The 14,968-nt window shown below is 42.5% G+C and overlaps 1 protein-coding gene across 1 annotated transcript in view; it reads left to right on the forward strand.

Moving 5' to 3' along the window:
- THNSL1 (threonine synthase like 1) overlaps positions 1–1,290 on the forward strand; it is a 14,731-nt gene extending 13,441 nt beyond the window's left edge. The window contains exon 8 of the transcript XR_010883515.1: positions 198–1,290. The gene's annotated coding sequence lies outside the window, so the exon portion shown is untranslated. The remainder of the gene's footprint in view (positions 1–197) is intronic.
- The last annotated feature ends 13,678 nt before the right edge of the window (positions 1,291–14,968 follow it).

The following is a 14,968-nucleotide window of genomic DNA, read 5'->3' on the forward strand; positions in this document are numbered from 1 at the left end:
CAAATTTTAAGGAAAAAATGTAGTAAAATGTAAATGACTTTCTCAAAGACATGGAAATGGCAGTGCAAAAAAACCGTATTCATAATAAAGTAAAATGTTGATCAGAAAGTAAATGATTTGAATATTGATTTGTAACACTGTATACTGTAACACTGCCATTACCTTTCAAGTTAAGTTACACTGAATTTTCTTTTTAGTAAGCTGGTGTAGCACTAAGTGAGTAGATGGGGACAGATGCCTAGGTTTCCACTGAGAAGAGCAAGAAGCATACCCAACAGAGGATGCTGAAAAACAGGAAAACCAAAAAGACTAAGGAAAGAAACATTCTTTCTCAATTCTCAGAGACTGATGGTTGCAATGTGGAGAGGGCTTAGCCTGAAGAATGATTTGTAAGTAGAAATATACACAGCTAAATGAGTGAACTAAGTTAGTCAAGCTGGTTCAGGGTGCCCAGAAATGCCATGGTGAGTAGGTTGTGATGCACACTACCAGTGGAAACCATCGACTGTTGTTGATGTTGCTTCTTGGACGTCTCGTGGATGTATACTCCAACTCCAGGAAAAGAGGGAAATAAAAGACACTGAATTTGTCCTTTTGCCTGAGGATGTGTCAGCTATACAGCAACCGCTGTGAGTTAATATAACCAAAACCTTGCATGTAACACTATGAGAAAAAATGGCTGTGCTGACTCCTGACAAATAATAGTACTAACGTTTCAAGGAAGATCTGCAGATTGCTATGCTAGTACAAAGTGAGTTAGGGGCTAACTAGACGAAGTTTATTGTTTGTAAGAGGTTGATTATAAATGTTTGGAATTGCGCCCTATGTAACTGCTGCTTGATAAGCATGGTTACGAAGAAGTTTGAAATGGGAACTGTGGAATGGGGAACTGTAACCACGAGTGTTTTCACTTGCCGTATGTAACAAGCTTGTGCCTAGAGCAAGAAAGCAGAATTACCAAGAGAAGCTGTGTTTGTTTATGCAAGCGATTTTACTGTTCTGAATGATTTATCATTTTTGGCTTTGGTGAAAGGTTTTTCTGAAATAATTGTACTGCAAAGGAAATGAGTTGTTTGCCTTCTCTAGATGACCAGGATTGCCTACGGAAAAGAAGTTGGATGTATAAAGCACTCCCATGAGATTTTTAAATGGGAGGGATACAAAGAGTCATTATGCAACATGGAGATTTGCTTCCACAACCTACTAACATTATCTCTTTCACTCTCATTTCCTCAGTCTCAGAAAACTTGAAATATGTATTTTGGAAAATTATCAGATATTAAATATTCACTATACATCCAAACTCTGCTTTGTAAATATTTGTAATATTGTACTTTATCTGTGATCAAAATGACATGTTGGATTTGCTGAATTTTTATTGGAGGCTAATAATACTAATGATTACTGAAAGTGGACAGCCCTAACCTTCCTCCATTAAAAAAAAAAAAAAAAAAAAAAGTTACTTATTTAGACTTTTACAATTAGCTTTTAAATCAGGATTCCAGAAAGTGTGCAGCACCAAGTCTTACCAAATTGCCACCACCTCTAATCTTTGTGCTCCTTAGTCACTGATGGTAAAGCTTTTACATTCTTATTCAGTTATACTATTGCACAAATAGATGGATGTAAATATAGGTCTCCTCCACCTCAAAAGCATCTCAAAGGCTCCATGAGTTCTTTGGTACGCCCTCTGCAACCGCACTCCACGTGCAGCTTGAGGCTTTATTGCTCTCCTAAACCTAACCCTAAACCTAGCCCTAATCTCAGGTGGGGTGTGAAACTGGTCTTGGTGGGATCAGGTTCAGGGCCCATCAGGGATTAGGGCTAGGGTTAGGACTAGGGTTAGGCTTAGAGATAGGAGAAAGATAAAGCCTAGAGCCCCGCGTGGAGTGGGGCTGCAAAGGGATTGCCAAAGGACATGCGGGGCTACAGCAAGTTTGCTCCCAGGGCAACTTTTACCTCTGGCCTGGAATGGGGCTGGTGGGTCTAGGTTCAGGCCTCACCAGAGATAAGTGTTAGAGTCACACACCAACTGAGTCCTAACCCTAACCTAAGGTGTGGCCAGAACGGAACCCACCAACCCCATTCAAGGCCCCAAGACCAAAATTGCCCTGGGAGCAACCTTGCTGTAGTCCCACACGTCCTTTGGCAGGCCCTTTGCAGCCCCACTCCACAGGGTGCTTGAGGCTTCATTACTTTCCTAACCCTACTTCTGCCTGACACTGGGATTGCTTTACTAAAGGGTAAGCGAGACCTGATTTATGGTCAAGTTCTTTTCAAAATCCTGAGTAACAAAGCTGGGCCAGAGATCTTGAGTGCAACGGGAAACTTCCTACTCTGTGTAGACCCTCTATAAAGGTTAGATTAAAACTACTTTACAAACTACTAAGATCTCTGTAGTGCCCAGCATCACAGATTATTATTCATTTCCACAAGGCACAGCTGACAGTGGGAAATGAAGAAATATAAAGTAATTTTTTTTTAAATCCATCCAAAATAAAATTTGCCTTCTGTGAGCACTTAGCTTGTTGTTCCAAGCACCCAAGGTGAAGAGTGGGTCTCCTTCAGCCTCCCGCAGTGGCCCTTAGACACTGATCTTTTTCAGTCAGTTCAGAGGCAGCGGAAGCAACATCCTTCTTAGTGATGAGATTTTGCTCCTACTACTAATCGTATGATCTACTTCATAAATCAAATTACATATAAATGGAACAGTTTAAAAGTAGCTGTGCTGCTGAGAAGCTGACAAGCTATTATGCCTTTTGGCTATTGTGGCTATGTAGGTAAGGACCAAAAACACAGAAATTGGGATCTTTAACTTCCAACGTCCAGTAACTTTCTGTTGATGAGTTTCCTGTCACCTTAATTTAAGATGGTGTTTGATCAGTTTATGAAAGCAATTTTATTTTGTAATCCAGTGTTCCTAAATTCCCTACCATATGCATGTGTGTTTCCTTTCTCTCCCTTTTTCTCCTTTTTTGACAGCTGCATTAAATGTTGTTAGTGATGATGCAGCTTGTAGAGCTGTTGCTTTTACAGGGTTAACAGAGAGAGAAATATAGTGAAGAAATCAGTCATGTAACAGTAGTGTTTGGAGTGTCATTGAGACCACCTTGGTAAATTTTTGGTTTGCAGAGATGTCTGTGTGATGCACTCAAATTTTTTACCATCACATATTTTCATAAAGTCATTTTAGCATAACTATTTTTAATTCTCTACTTCTTTCCCACAGAAGAGTTTAAAATCAGTCTTTGTAGAGTAAATTTAATGCTATATTACAATGCAATATACCAGAATCATAAAGCTTTTTTAAAAACATATCTTGTAATAGGAAGTTTGTGGTTCATGTAATTAAGTTCCTTTTAGGCTGCATGCTTGGATTGCAAATCAGGAGTTTTATTTCCCTCCTGGAATCAGGAATCCTTTGAAATGTCTGCACTTATGTTTTAAGAAATAAATTGTTATTAATTCCACTTCTGATGGCTATCAGATTGCAGGATTCTACAATTTGTTATCACTTCCAAAGAGAAGGAAAAGTACACATATACAGTGATTTTATAAGGAAAGGAAAAGCAGAAGACTTTTTGCTGTCATAGCTTCACTTAAGAGCAAAAAAGGCATATATGCATGACTGTGTTGATATTTGATAAGCTGGTAACTTCCTCAGAAAATTTGGAAGTGGTAATTTCTGCAACTTTTTGTTCAAATTGATTATGGTCTGTTTTCTTCTTTTTCTGCCTCTTCCTCCCCGTGTAAACAAATGATGCAAATCAGACTTCAACACGCACAGAGCAAAAAGGGGGAACAAACAGCAGCAAAAATAGGAAGAGGGAAAAATCATTGCCAGTGAGCAGTCAGCAGCTAGACACAATTCCACTGCATGTTTGTGAATTAAAGCTCAAGACTGAAATTCTGATCCCTTAAACAGTTTGTTTAAACAGGGCCATGACTTTAAAACAGGCCAGCTCTGTTCTTGTTCTGCAGTGTGTGTCGGGTGGCTACAGAGGAGACACACAACCTTCCCAAACAGGGCAGTTAGGCTCAGCAATGCAGCATGCGGAGACAGAGGTCAAAACAGCAACTGCAAAAGGTACAAGAGGCATCGCTGGTAGATGCTGTCATTTCTGCGGCTTGGACATGCAGCCTTGCCCGGCTCCCTGCCGCTCCTGCCAGTGCAGTCCTCTGCACGCTAGCCCCTTCTCCTGCCACGGTCCCCGCGGTGGCCAGGGCTGGGCGCTGCGTGCGCGTGTGCCCAGGGAGGCTGCGTGAGGCTGCACTTGATGTGCATGGAGAGCAGAGCCCATCGTGCTCGGGCGAGGCCTCGGAGCTGGTCTCGCTGCCTGCGGAGGGTCCCACCTCGCTGCCTCTCTGCCCTGTAAGCCAGGGCCTGCTCTGCGCAGCACCGCCATGCGACCTTGCTTCGCTGCCACTGGGCAGGCTGCTGCCATGCTGTGAGAGCACACAGACTGACGCCCCACGAGATAAGAAAAGCAAAAACACAGGCAGAACCGAAACTGCTGAGGTGTCGAGCATTAGCATCTCAAGGATTAGAGGCAAAATACTGCCATGGAATCTACAAAACCTTAAGGAAAAAGCAAATTAGAAGATGGCATCTCAGCAAGATGCAGGCTGAGCCCGTGCCAAAGAGCAGTGGCGCCAGATGCTTCCCCTGCGGCCACAGCCGCAGAGACTCGATGCATATGGCAAAGGCAGCAGCTGCCAGCCCGTTAACGTTACCCCGGCAGCCAGTTAGTCCTGGCTATTCGGTCTGGGTTTTGGCCACGGAACGATTCCTGTGCACTCTTGGGCAGCGTATGTCCCATTTGGAGAATCCCAACATGCTGAAAGAAGCCCAAAGAAGTTACCCGGAAGAGGGAGGGTTCCCCTCCCCTGCTCTCCTGTGCCAGGGTGAAGGCCCCGCTCTGCTCCGCGGCGGGAGACTCCCTGGCTCCTGGGGCTAATGGAGCCTCCCGAGAGAGCACATTGCAGAATCAACAAAATCTTGCTTCTCAGTTCACCAGTCTTTTGGTTCAAAATTAGGAAGTGGCTGCAGTTTAAGTTCTTTATCTGATTGACGTTTTATGTGAATACTCGTTAGCGTCTACTGATTTTTATGCAACTTGACAGGCATGGATGTCTCTGCTCAGATAAGACAAACTATGAGGACTTGCACTGATTTACTGGGGAATATCTATGTTGATTTTGACCTGGATGAGACAGTTTTCTTACAGATTATAAACCTTGCACCACTTAACAAAAAGCAAGAGAAACCACCTGTTTCCTCATACACTTTTGTCTTCTTTCCCCCTTTTCCTTTTCCTTTTCTTTCACACATTTTTCTGCACTATTCCTCATCTCCCCTTCTCTGCTCCCTCCTGAACTGTATGCACAATGCTTCTCCAATCAGCCTCTTGCCAAAAGTGCCTCTTGATACCCTTTACTGCTTTGCTCTCATTTCCTTGAATAACTTGAATCATACAATCCCCAAGGCACACTCTGCATTTGGTACTGTGCTCTCGCTGCTGCTTGACGGTGACTTCCCGCTGGCAGCGCCGCTCGTGCGGGCCACGGGGACCAGGCTGACCCTTGGAGAGGCGCCGGCGCCCAGCCAGCCCAGTGGTGAGCTGCGCGCCTGCCCCAAGGCCAGCAGGCACTCGACGTTATTGCTGTCCCAAGCACCTAAATGAAAATAAATAACTTTGTTCCACTGGGTGGGTCTCAGCTGTAATTTCAAATGCAAGAACAATGCTTGCTATTTGCCAACAGATATTCAAACAAAAACCTTAGAGGTTGGAAAATAGAAACATTCTGTGAAATCAAAGCTATGTTGTAAATGAAGTAGTTAAGAAATTATTTCAGCATATTCTTAACTAAAGAGAGGAATAAACAACTGAGAGAAAACCAACTCAGAGCCAGGGGCAGAAGACAGAAAAGTATTTGTAATGTTAGGAAGGAAGGTCATAACTCATTAATATAGTGGAATTGTTTGAAAATATTAATGTTATGGTGTACAAAGGGAGCGCAGTAGCTTTTTAGAGCATTTGGAAAAATTTCAGATCAGAGTACAATGTCTATGATGCAGAGTAATGGAATAAGTGGAAAGTTGGCTCATTAGAGTGATAATTGGATACAAAGTAGGAAACAAAAGGTAGCCATAAAAAGAAACTTTTTTTTATCTGGGAAGAAATTAGGCAGTCATGTTGGAAGGCTGTTTATTACAGAGAAAGATGTGACCTCAGTTTGGCCTATAAACTTTGTTCTAACCCATGTTCTAACCCAGGAACGTTAACTGCAAAGTATCAGTGAGACATGAGATTGGTGAGAGGTGTCCAGAACTGCAAAGTGGAAACTACATTTAGGCAAGGTGGGGGAAATTATACTCAGTGAACTAACCTGCCACCTCAATTAAATCACTTAGGAATGTGGAGAAGTGTGACTTCTTACTGAAAAAAAAGATAAAGGCACTCAGGGAGAAAGGCTTCCCAGGCATATTGCGAGCTCCTCTTCTGTAGCGGCTGCTGCTGCCCAAGCTCTTCCAAGCATCAGTCTGTGACTGGTATATTCTGAAGTCAGAAAGGTTGTTGCGCACTTTACAATAGCATTTACGATTTGGCATTTGCTAAACAGACAGGCAGAAGCCACATTTTGAAGAGAGACTTGCTACAGAGAGCAGTAGCAACCGGAATATAAGCGATCCTCTTCTGCAACACACTCCTTTACAACCCACTGTCCTTAGCTGCCTCCTCTGAACTTGGATGCACTAAACTTCTGTCCACATCTGGGCTTAGGGAACATGTTAGACAGCACAAGGGAGAGCTCATGGTCCCCTGCAACTCCATCTGTGTCCCAGCCTAGTCTTGGAGACTGGATTTGGAGCAGGGGCAGAGACCTATGGGCATATGAGTAGTTCATGTCAGTATTTTCAGCTGCCTCTGAGAAACTACTATACCTACTGCTCTGCTTCAGATGGACGATGGTAGGCAGGTTGAAGGAAGTAGAACTTTTTCTTCCATGATAACAACAACAAAAAAAATCAGCTTTGTTCTGATATCTGTAAAGCCAAGGCAGTTTCCTACATGCAGTGATAATTCATGAGCAGTTTCTGTCTTGTGACTGACACATAAATGGGAAGAATATTTTGGGGAATGCTGGTTAACACGATTATTAAAAAAGAGAAAACCATTTTCTATTTGCTGGGTTTTTTAATACATGGTTTCCAATGGAAACAATTTGAGTTACCAGACAATGGGGAAGTAATTCATTGCTGTGAGGCAAAATCAGCCATCTGCCCATGGTAACTACTGGAAATCTGCATCTTGCTCTCAGAAGGAGCCCATGTGCTTTTAGGCCACAAGAAGTCCAACCCGTGTTCATCCTAGGACCCGGAGTAATGATGCAAAGAGCAACATGCTCATTGCTTTCCGCAGTATGTCCGAGGGGAATTGGAGCATGCTAGAAGCCTGGGAAGATGTCTAAACCCAGACTGAGGGTATGGATGCCCTTAGGGAAAAAAAAATCTTGGACACTGTGTTGGAAGGTGCAGCTATGATGTACTCCCTGTGCTTGCCAGGTGCTCTTAGAGAAACCTGGGAAGATTTACTCCTGATTTCCCAAGTCTGTTGCAAACCTAAAAATGACGCTGCTGCCTTTGAGGATGGCTGCAAGAAAGGCCGCATGCTGCCCGTGGTGACCGTCAAGGCAGCAGAACTGATATGGCCACACCAAAGCTTTGCCTACGCAGGAACTGGGGAACCTCCCTGCTGCTGCCGCTGAGGGGAGCAGCTGGGGGGCCGGGCTGGTGCGGGGGGCAAGGCCCATCCCTCCCCACATTGCCAGCCCTTGTGCCCTGCCCCTTCCCCCTTCTCCCGCTCCCCCTTCTGCGGTGCCGCAGCTGCCTGGCACCGCTGTCTTTCCCTGCAGTGATTAATTTTACCTACACTGCTGAGAGCCCTTGAGCTAATTTTGATATTTAGGGAAGATGATAACAGATGTCTTAACAGTTAATAGGTAAGGTAGTATTTTACTTCAGAAAAGAATTTCCAAATTGCATTTAAAAGCTGATTGCAAGAGAAGCTGAACTTCCTTCATAAATAATAAAAATGGTAAGTTATCCATTGGAAATAAAATCTCCAGCTTCTTTGAAACATATTTATTCAAGCAGCATATGTAGCCTTTTTTTTCCCCAACACCTGACCATCTGGGTGATGCTGTGTAACCTCAGTATCTATGTCTGTATAACGGGAATAACAGTACTATACATCTTTGGAGAAGGCTCTATAATTTCAGAATAAAAGGGATTATTTAAATGCTGGATTTTACTTTACATGATAGATCTGGAATCTTTCTCATTTTAAGTGAACTGCTAAACTGCCATGGAATTCAATGGGAGAAGGATCGACTTACTGCAAAATGCAGACTGGAAATTAATTAAATAATTATTAACTTTGAAATAATTATCCATGACATTCCCTCTTAACCCTTTCATTATTATCTTACATGGGCTAAAAGCCAGACACCCCAGTAAATGGCTCTGTATAAATTTGAACACAAACAAAACACTGTTCTTTTCAAAGCAATTAATATTCTCATTCACTCTTTCCATCTCCCTCTTGCTTGCCATGTTTAATAAAGCAGAGACACAGCAAGAGACCTGGTCACTGGAGATACTTGTCAAGTTTGTGACTGAAGCTCCTGAAGCTCCATATTAGTGTTACATGAGAGAACTTTGGTAATGTTACACTCACAAGGTCAAACATTCATCTGCTAGGAAATATCCAAATCATAACTTCCCACACAATCTTAGTTCAGTTCCCCCATATGCTGTATGCTCTTTGTAATATAGCATTGAATTACATGATCACAGATAATTTCCTCCCCTGGATCTAGCTGATACTTTCAGAGTAACACAGCCTGAAGCAGACCCTCAACATGAACACTTTCAGCCTGCGATGTTAAAGCCTCCATTTCAAAATGTTTACATCTCAAAAGTCTGAGCAAAAGAAAACAGGATCTTCTGCCTTTGGTTATGATGTGTTTCCCTACAGTTTTACTCCTCACAGTTGCCTCTGTTCCTTTCTTTTCCTTTTCTTTTTTCCTGGCTCACATTGCCTCTAGTCTTCTGCCTCCATTTTTTTCCAGTGTGTGTGAAATTGGTCATATTTCAAACAATGAAGCACAAGTAAAATATTCTCTTAGTAGCAAAGTCAGCAATCATTTTAACTGCAGGTACCATACACATTCTGACCTAATAGCGCATTCACTTTAGCTGAAGTCAAAAGAAAAGTCCCCATTGCTTTCAGTAGCTATTGCCCCTCAAAAAGTGTCAGTAGCTACAGAGATTTCAGCCAGAGATCTGAAAGCGGCATTCAGCCAGGGACTAAACACTTGGCACAGGAATACTCCCTGTGGTCTCAGTGAGAAGCGTATACTCCCAATTCATAGAAACTCTGACTTACACTGGCTTCCTAGGACTTCACTAGAACTTGTTATTTCAACATCTCCATGCAAAGCTTATTAGGAAAACCCAGTAATAAGGCCATGCAAATATTAGTATCTACTTTCAGCATATTTATATTTATGTAACCCAATAAGCTGGATCTTCATCTGAGGACATGTTGGGTAGGCAGTATTTTATTAGAAACCAGGAGAAAGATCTGATTGAACCTCCAAATTTCCTGAAGTTTCAAAAGTGAATTCAACAGCCCTGCGAATTGCAGTCCTGTGGTGAGGAAAGCCATAGAAGTGTCCACAGGAGAGGCGATGGAGTCACCTGTGCCGTCATGGAACCGTCCTGTATATTCGATGGTGAACTCAGTGCCCAAAGGGATTACATTTTGGTGCACCCCAGCAATGCTGCCCCACCACTAGCTGATGTAACCAGAATGGCCCTCATCTGAGTATCAGAGATCATCCCTGATAACTGGAGTTTGAGGCTGTTATTGCTATGAGTTTCATCATATCGCAGCTGAAGGGTCCGGAGCAGCTGGCTGAACTTTTGCTACACAAGGTTTTAGAGTCAGGCCTTGGCCTCTCTGACAACTGAGCGTGTAAAGAAACAAGAGCAATTCACTGGGAATAAAAATGGGCAAACAGCACTCCAAGCCTCCTTTTCCTTTTGGCAGCAGCTAATTAGTCATTGCACAGGGAATAGATTCATGGTAAAAAAACAAAGTACTGTAGTAGATGTAACCAAGCAATTATTCATGTCTGCCTCTGGGACAAAAGATACATTCTTATATGAGAAACACAGGAGATGACTTTCCATTAAGCAGTCAGTCTTGTTTACATGAAAATGCACAAATAAATAATAGAAATAATCTACCCAGGCAAAATTGTACCATTTTGATTTTTTAGTGAAAAAATGGAGGGAAGACACTGATGTAGAAAACACTGAAAAGATTTTTGAATCTACCTAAGAAAAAGAAAAAAGAAAAAAAATTCAACAGTGTAAACCTTTTCTGTAAAAGATTTACTTTATGTTGTCAGAAATAATGACAGCCTCTCCAAATAGGTAGAAACTTGTCACTATTAGCAAGTTCTTGGTGGAAAAAAGACTTTGCGTACCTTTTGTTTTAGAAGCTTATTTGCTTTCAAGTTTTTAGTTCCTGATTATTTTGAAAGGAAAGTTTGAAAGGACTACTGTGTCTGTCTGATTTCCAGGTGATACTCATGATGGTCTTAGCTGCATGCATTGGCTCAGGATTGCTGGAGACCTATTTCTGAAGACCTGTGAATAGCAGCGAGGTTGCACATTCAGGGGCATACATAGCCATGCACAGTTTAACAAATATTTCATTATCTGAATATAGCACCATATGTGCTTAGACCTCCATTATGACCAATTTTGCGGGTTTCTTGGAAGATACTGATTTATAGAAAGCTGGTTAGAAATAACGAAAATGATCAAATGGAAATGAACATTGCTGCAGTGAGAGAATGAGTCCTTTTAACAAGCCATAGCAAGCACAGATGAAGCAGAATGGCATTCTCTGGCTCAACAGCTTGATTGTGAAATTAATCTCACAAGGGTGCCTCGCTCACAATAGTGCAGCAGTACAATGTCTCAAAAAATAAAATGCTGCTTTCCTGGAGGGTTTACATGCCGTATCATGTGCTGAGCTCAGGAAATAAAGTACATGTTGCTCTTTCAGTCTCACAATGGTTTTAGTAGGCTTTCATGAGTCTTGCCAACTGATCATACTATACTTTTGTAGCCTAAAGTATAACATAGACAACTAATACACTGCTGTAGGCTAGGCTCTGCTCTCAAGTGCAATATAGTTGGGACAGCAAAACCACCTCTGTTGCTGACATTGCCTGGGGTGCAAGAGCTGCCGTTGCACGCTGGGGTTTCAGATGAAACCAGGGTAATTCTTTCATTAGGAGATCAGCTGTGCTCTGGGGCATGTTCTTTTTATTTTGTGTTTTGCAGACAGAAAGGCCTCCCCAGCAGCCATCTGCTGGCCCTCTGCTGCTGGGCCACGCAGGGTGTAACAGCTCCTGGGGGAAGAAACGTCTGACTCATTTACCCAGGGCTAATAACTTATCGTTGATATTTTTCAGAAGGCAGCTGAGCTTTTTGATGCCCCCTGATGCCTGAAGAGCACTTTGCTTCTTTCACCCTCACTGTCCACGATGGTCCTTCTGTTGTGTTTTTAATGGCAGAGCCTGTCATCTCACAAGATATTGCTTGCTTTTGCATACCTGCCTTATTTGAGAGCACTGGGATGCTCCTCTTTCTGAAGACATGAGAAAATAGTCTTTTAAAGGTGCACTGTTGGTTAAGTTACTGTCTATATAAGAGTGCCTTACCTACTACAGCTGTCCATAATACTTTGGAATAATGCCTTAAAATCTGTTAGCAGTACTTTATTGTATTTTTATTTTATTTTATTTTGTTAGTCTTCAGCTTGCTCTTTTTGATCCAACATAGCTCTTATGTATATGTATTACTATCAGTATATCATGATTAAAGAAAGAAACTCTATTATGGTCCCTTTCAATCCTCCCTGGAAGATGCTGTGACTTAAGCTTTAATCTGGAGGGCAATATCTTTTTTTAACATGGGGAAGGATGCCAAGTCCTTTTTCCATAGCATGTATGAGACTCAAATTGCTCATTAAAATTCTTTCCTACCTTAGTCCACAGCGTTTGCTATGGGCCGTGCTGTTATTCGACTGTCTGTGTCAATAGTGTCTGGCTGCTCAGCTTCTCTGGTCTAAGAGGGCCCCTATTATCCCATTTTGACCCTGCCTCAGAGTATTTGCAGGATTCAATTAGGACACCTTCCAAGTTTCAGCATCTTCCCTTTATGGATTTAATGGCCTCACCAGTTTTATGTGCTTCAATTTCTTTTTTCAGCTCATTTATCTTAGTTACATTTAGTTAATTGAGACTAATGTTTTGTTGAAAAACCTCTCTCTCAGTTCCCGAGCTGAGCTTTTGAAGTGAATAGATTTGGGTAAAAATCTGCAAATGAGCTATTAATATCACAACAGCAAAGATGCTCTCTTCACCCGTCATTTCCACATTGGCCTGGAGGGGATTTCCTTTTTTCAACTGATAGTCAAATAGTTGCCAGCATCACTTTCCCCTTTTGGTACAGCTGGAGCTTTCTATCTGTAAGCCTGATCTACTTCTGACTGCTGTAATAGAGCAATCTTATTTCCACAGATGTGACTGTTTCATGTTAGAATTTATTCCAAAAAAAGGGAAAATGTGTCTTTTATCTCTGGCTTCTGAATGTAATCTTATAAACACACCTGAATCCTTATTTGACTCTTAGGTTTGTGTATCACCAGATACAGTTTGGGAGCAGGAGGCAGAAGTAGCTATGCTTATTAATCCAAAACCCCCTTCACCTGAATTACTAAGGAACCTGTGAAACTGTGGTTAGACACTTTACAGACATCCATCACTGTAGCTGAAAAACACCTCCTGTAAAATGAAGTTTAGCAATAGGAAAGTGCCTAGTAATCTTTATGAAGCCTCAGTTTGTCTGTCCTATTGTTACAGACAGATCTATAGTTTTCTTGTGTTTATGGGCCTAATGTTGCCAGTGCTAATTCCTATTAAGGTGCATGTATTTTGCTGTGTTAGGAATCGGTTTTGTCCTTGCTTTAATGTGGGGTGAGTCTGGATTTGTGTAGCCTCTGGATTCCCTCAGCTGGGGATGCCTCTGCGCGTGCCAATCCCCCGTGTCCCAGGGACCGTGCGGGGTGGTGGCGCAGCTGCTGCTCCACTTCGGTGCTCCCCATCCAGCTGGGGATGCCACTTGTACCAGCTGCACAGTTTCCTCAGGTCTGTAAGGACCACGTCTTGCACAACTCCCCTCCCTTTTTGTTTCCTGAACCACACATGAACAGTTAGAGAAAAGTAGCAAAGTGTTTGGAAAAAGCTGGATTTACACATTACAGAAGAAAGAAAAGTGTCATAATTTTTGGTCATGCTTTTGGATAGTTAGTTGGTCAAACTGTCAGAGTTACAGATCAAGTTGAAAAACTAACCCTCTAATTTCCCAAAAGACAGTCTGAGAAAGACAGCTTCACCTTAAAAACAGGTCATTTTATTAGGGGAAAACCAAGAGACAGACTAGAACCCGCCCAGTGAAAGAAGCAGCTCCTCCATGTGCCGGTCCACAGCTCTGCACAGCAGTGCCTGCTGCCCGCAAGCTTCTCACCTGCCTGGAAGCAGGATACCATTGGAGATACTGTTACAATCCTGAGCAGGGCAGACAGATGGTATTTTTTCCATAAAGCGGGGATGGGAACATGACATCTCTACATTCTCAGGTTGCATTTCCGTGGACTGCAGAGAGCTCCACGCTGCGAGCTAGATGCTGTAACCTGTGTCTTTAGGCAATGGGATCTTGTCTTCGCTCTGCGTCATCTGCAAAAAAAATCTTATGCCTCTGCTTCTAATATCATTCCAGATTAATTCTGTTCACACTTCAGGATGAGACAAGCTATATTCCCTTCTTGCTGGTCTCTCCATTTGAAATCTTGGCACTGCAGAGGGGCCACGCACTCCTGCGGAGGTTAGTATCAGGTCCCAGCGACACTGATGCAAACAATTATGAGAGTTAATTGCACAGTGCAGTTTTCCTTCACCTCCTGCCAAAGCATTGGAAAGTCATGTGAGAGCTACCAGGCTGAGGCGAGTTTTCTGCTCCTCACGCAGAAAAGATCCTCCTCTGCAAAGATACATTAGCTGACAAACTGTGAGACATTTCTTATACCTTCATCATGACTTGTTATCACGACTGATTTCTGTAGGATATTCCCAGCCTCACAGGCCACTTTTAGCATTTATAGCAGCTGTCATCAGAGTAAGTGCACTGTCTTCAGTCTCTGAGTCTATTCCGGGATGAATTGGGATGCAAAGGGCTCCACGGTGAAGCAGGAAGGGGAAGGGTGTTCCTCCTGGAGACCCTGACCCAGGGAGACAATTTAGCATGCACTGAAACTAACCACATGAATTGTAACATTTAAAGAGAATACTCTCATGTGTAAAGGTAAATCTGGCTTTAGAGTTAGGCTCGGTTAGGGGCTAAATAAACATCCCTGATACTGAGGTCCATTTAACATAGCATGTTAATAGTGTTACAAGAGGATCAGATTTGGAAGGATAAAAAGATTAGATCTTTAGCCAACATTCCAGAAGCAACTTGACAGCAGATATCTTGCTCAGTGATAATCTATGGATTATCATCTAAAGACTTCAAGTTACTCGTAATAATGCTAATCAGCTACACTGAGCTTCAAGAATGCTACATTACACGTGCTTGTACAACAGAAGTGAATCCCAGCAACTAATATAAAACTTATATTGAATGGGGCAGTTAATACAATACATGATGGCACAGGTAAAAAGCCTTCAGGAAGGCAAAATATTTTTCTTTCCCTTTGGAAGGGTGTAACCAAAAGAGAGAACATCACAGGACCCTACCTCCATCTCCAAAAGTACTGGTTTG

Source organism: Apteryx mantelli, chromosome 2 (assembly GCF_036417845.1).
Source record: "Apteryx mantelli isolate bAptMan1 chromosome 2, bAptMan1.hap1, whole genome shotgun sequence".
Classification (NCBI taxonomy): domain Eukaryota; kingdom Metazoa; phylum Chordata; class Aves; order Apterygiformes; family Apterygidae; genus Apteryx; species Apteryx mantelli.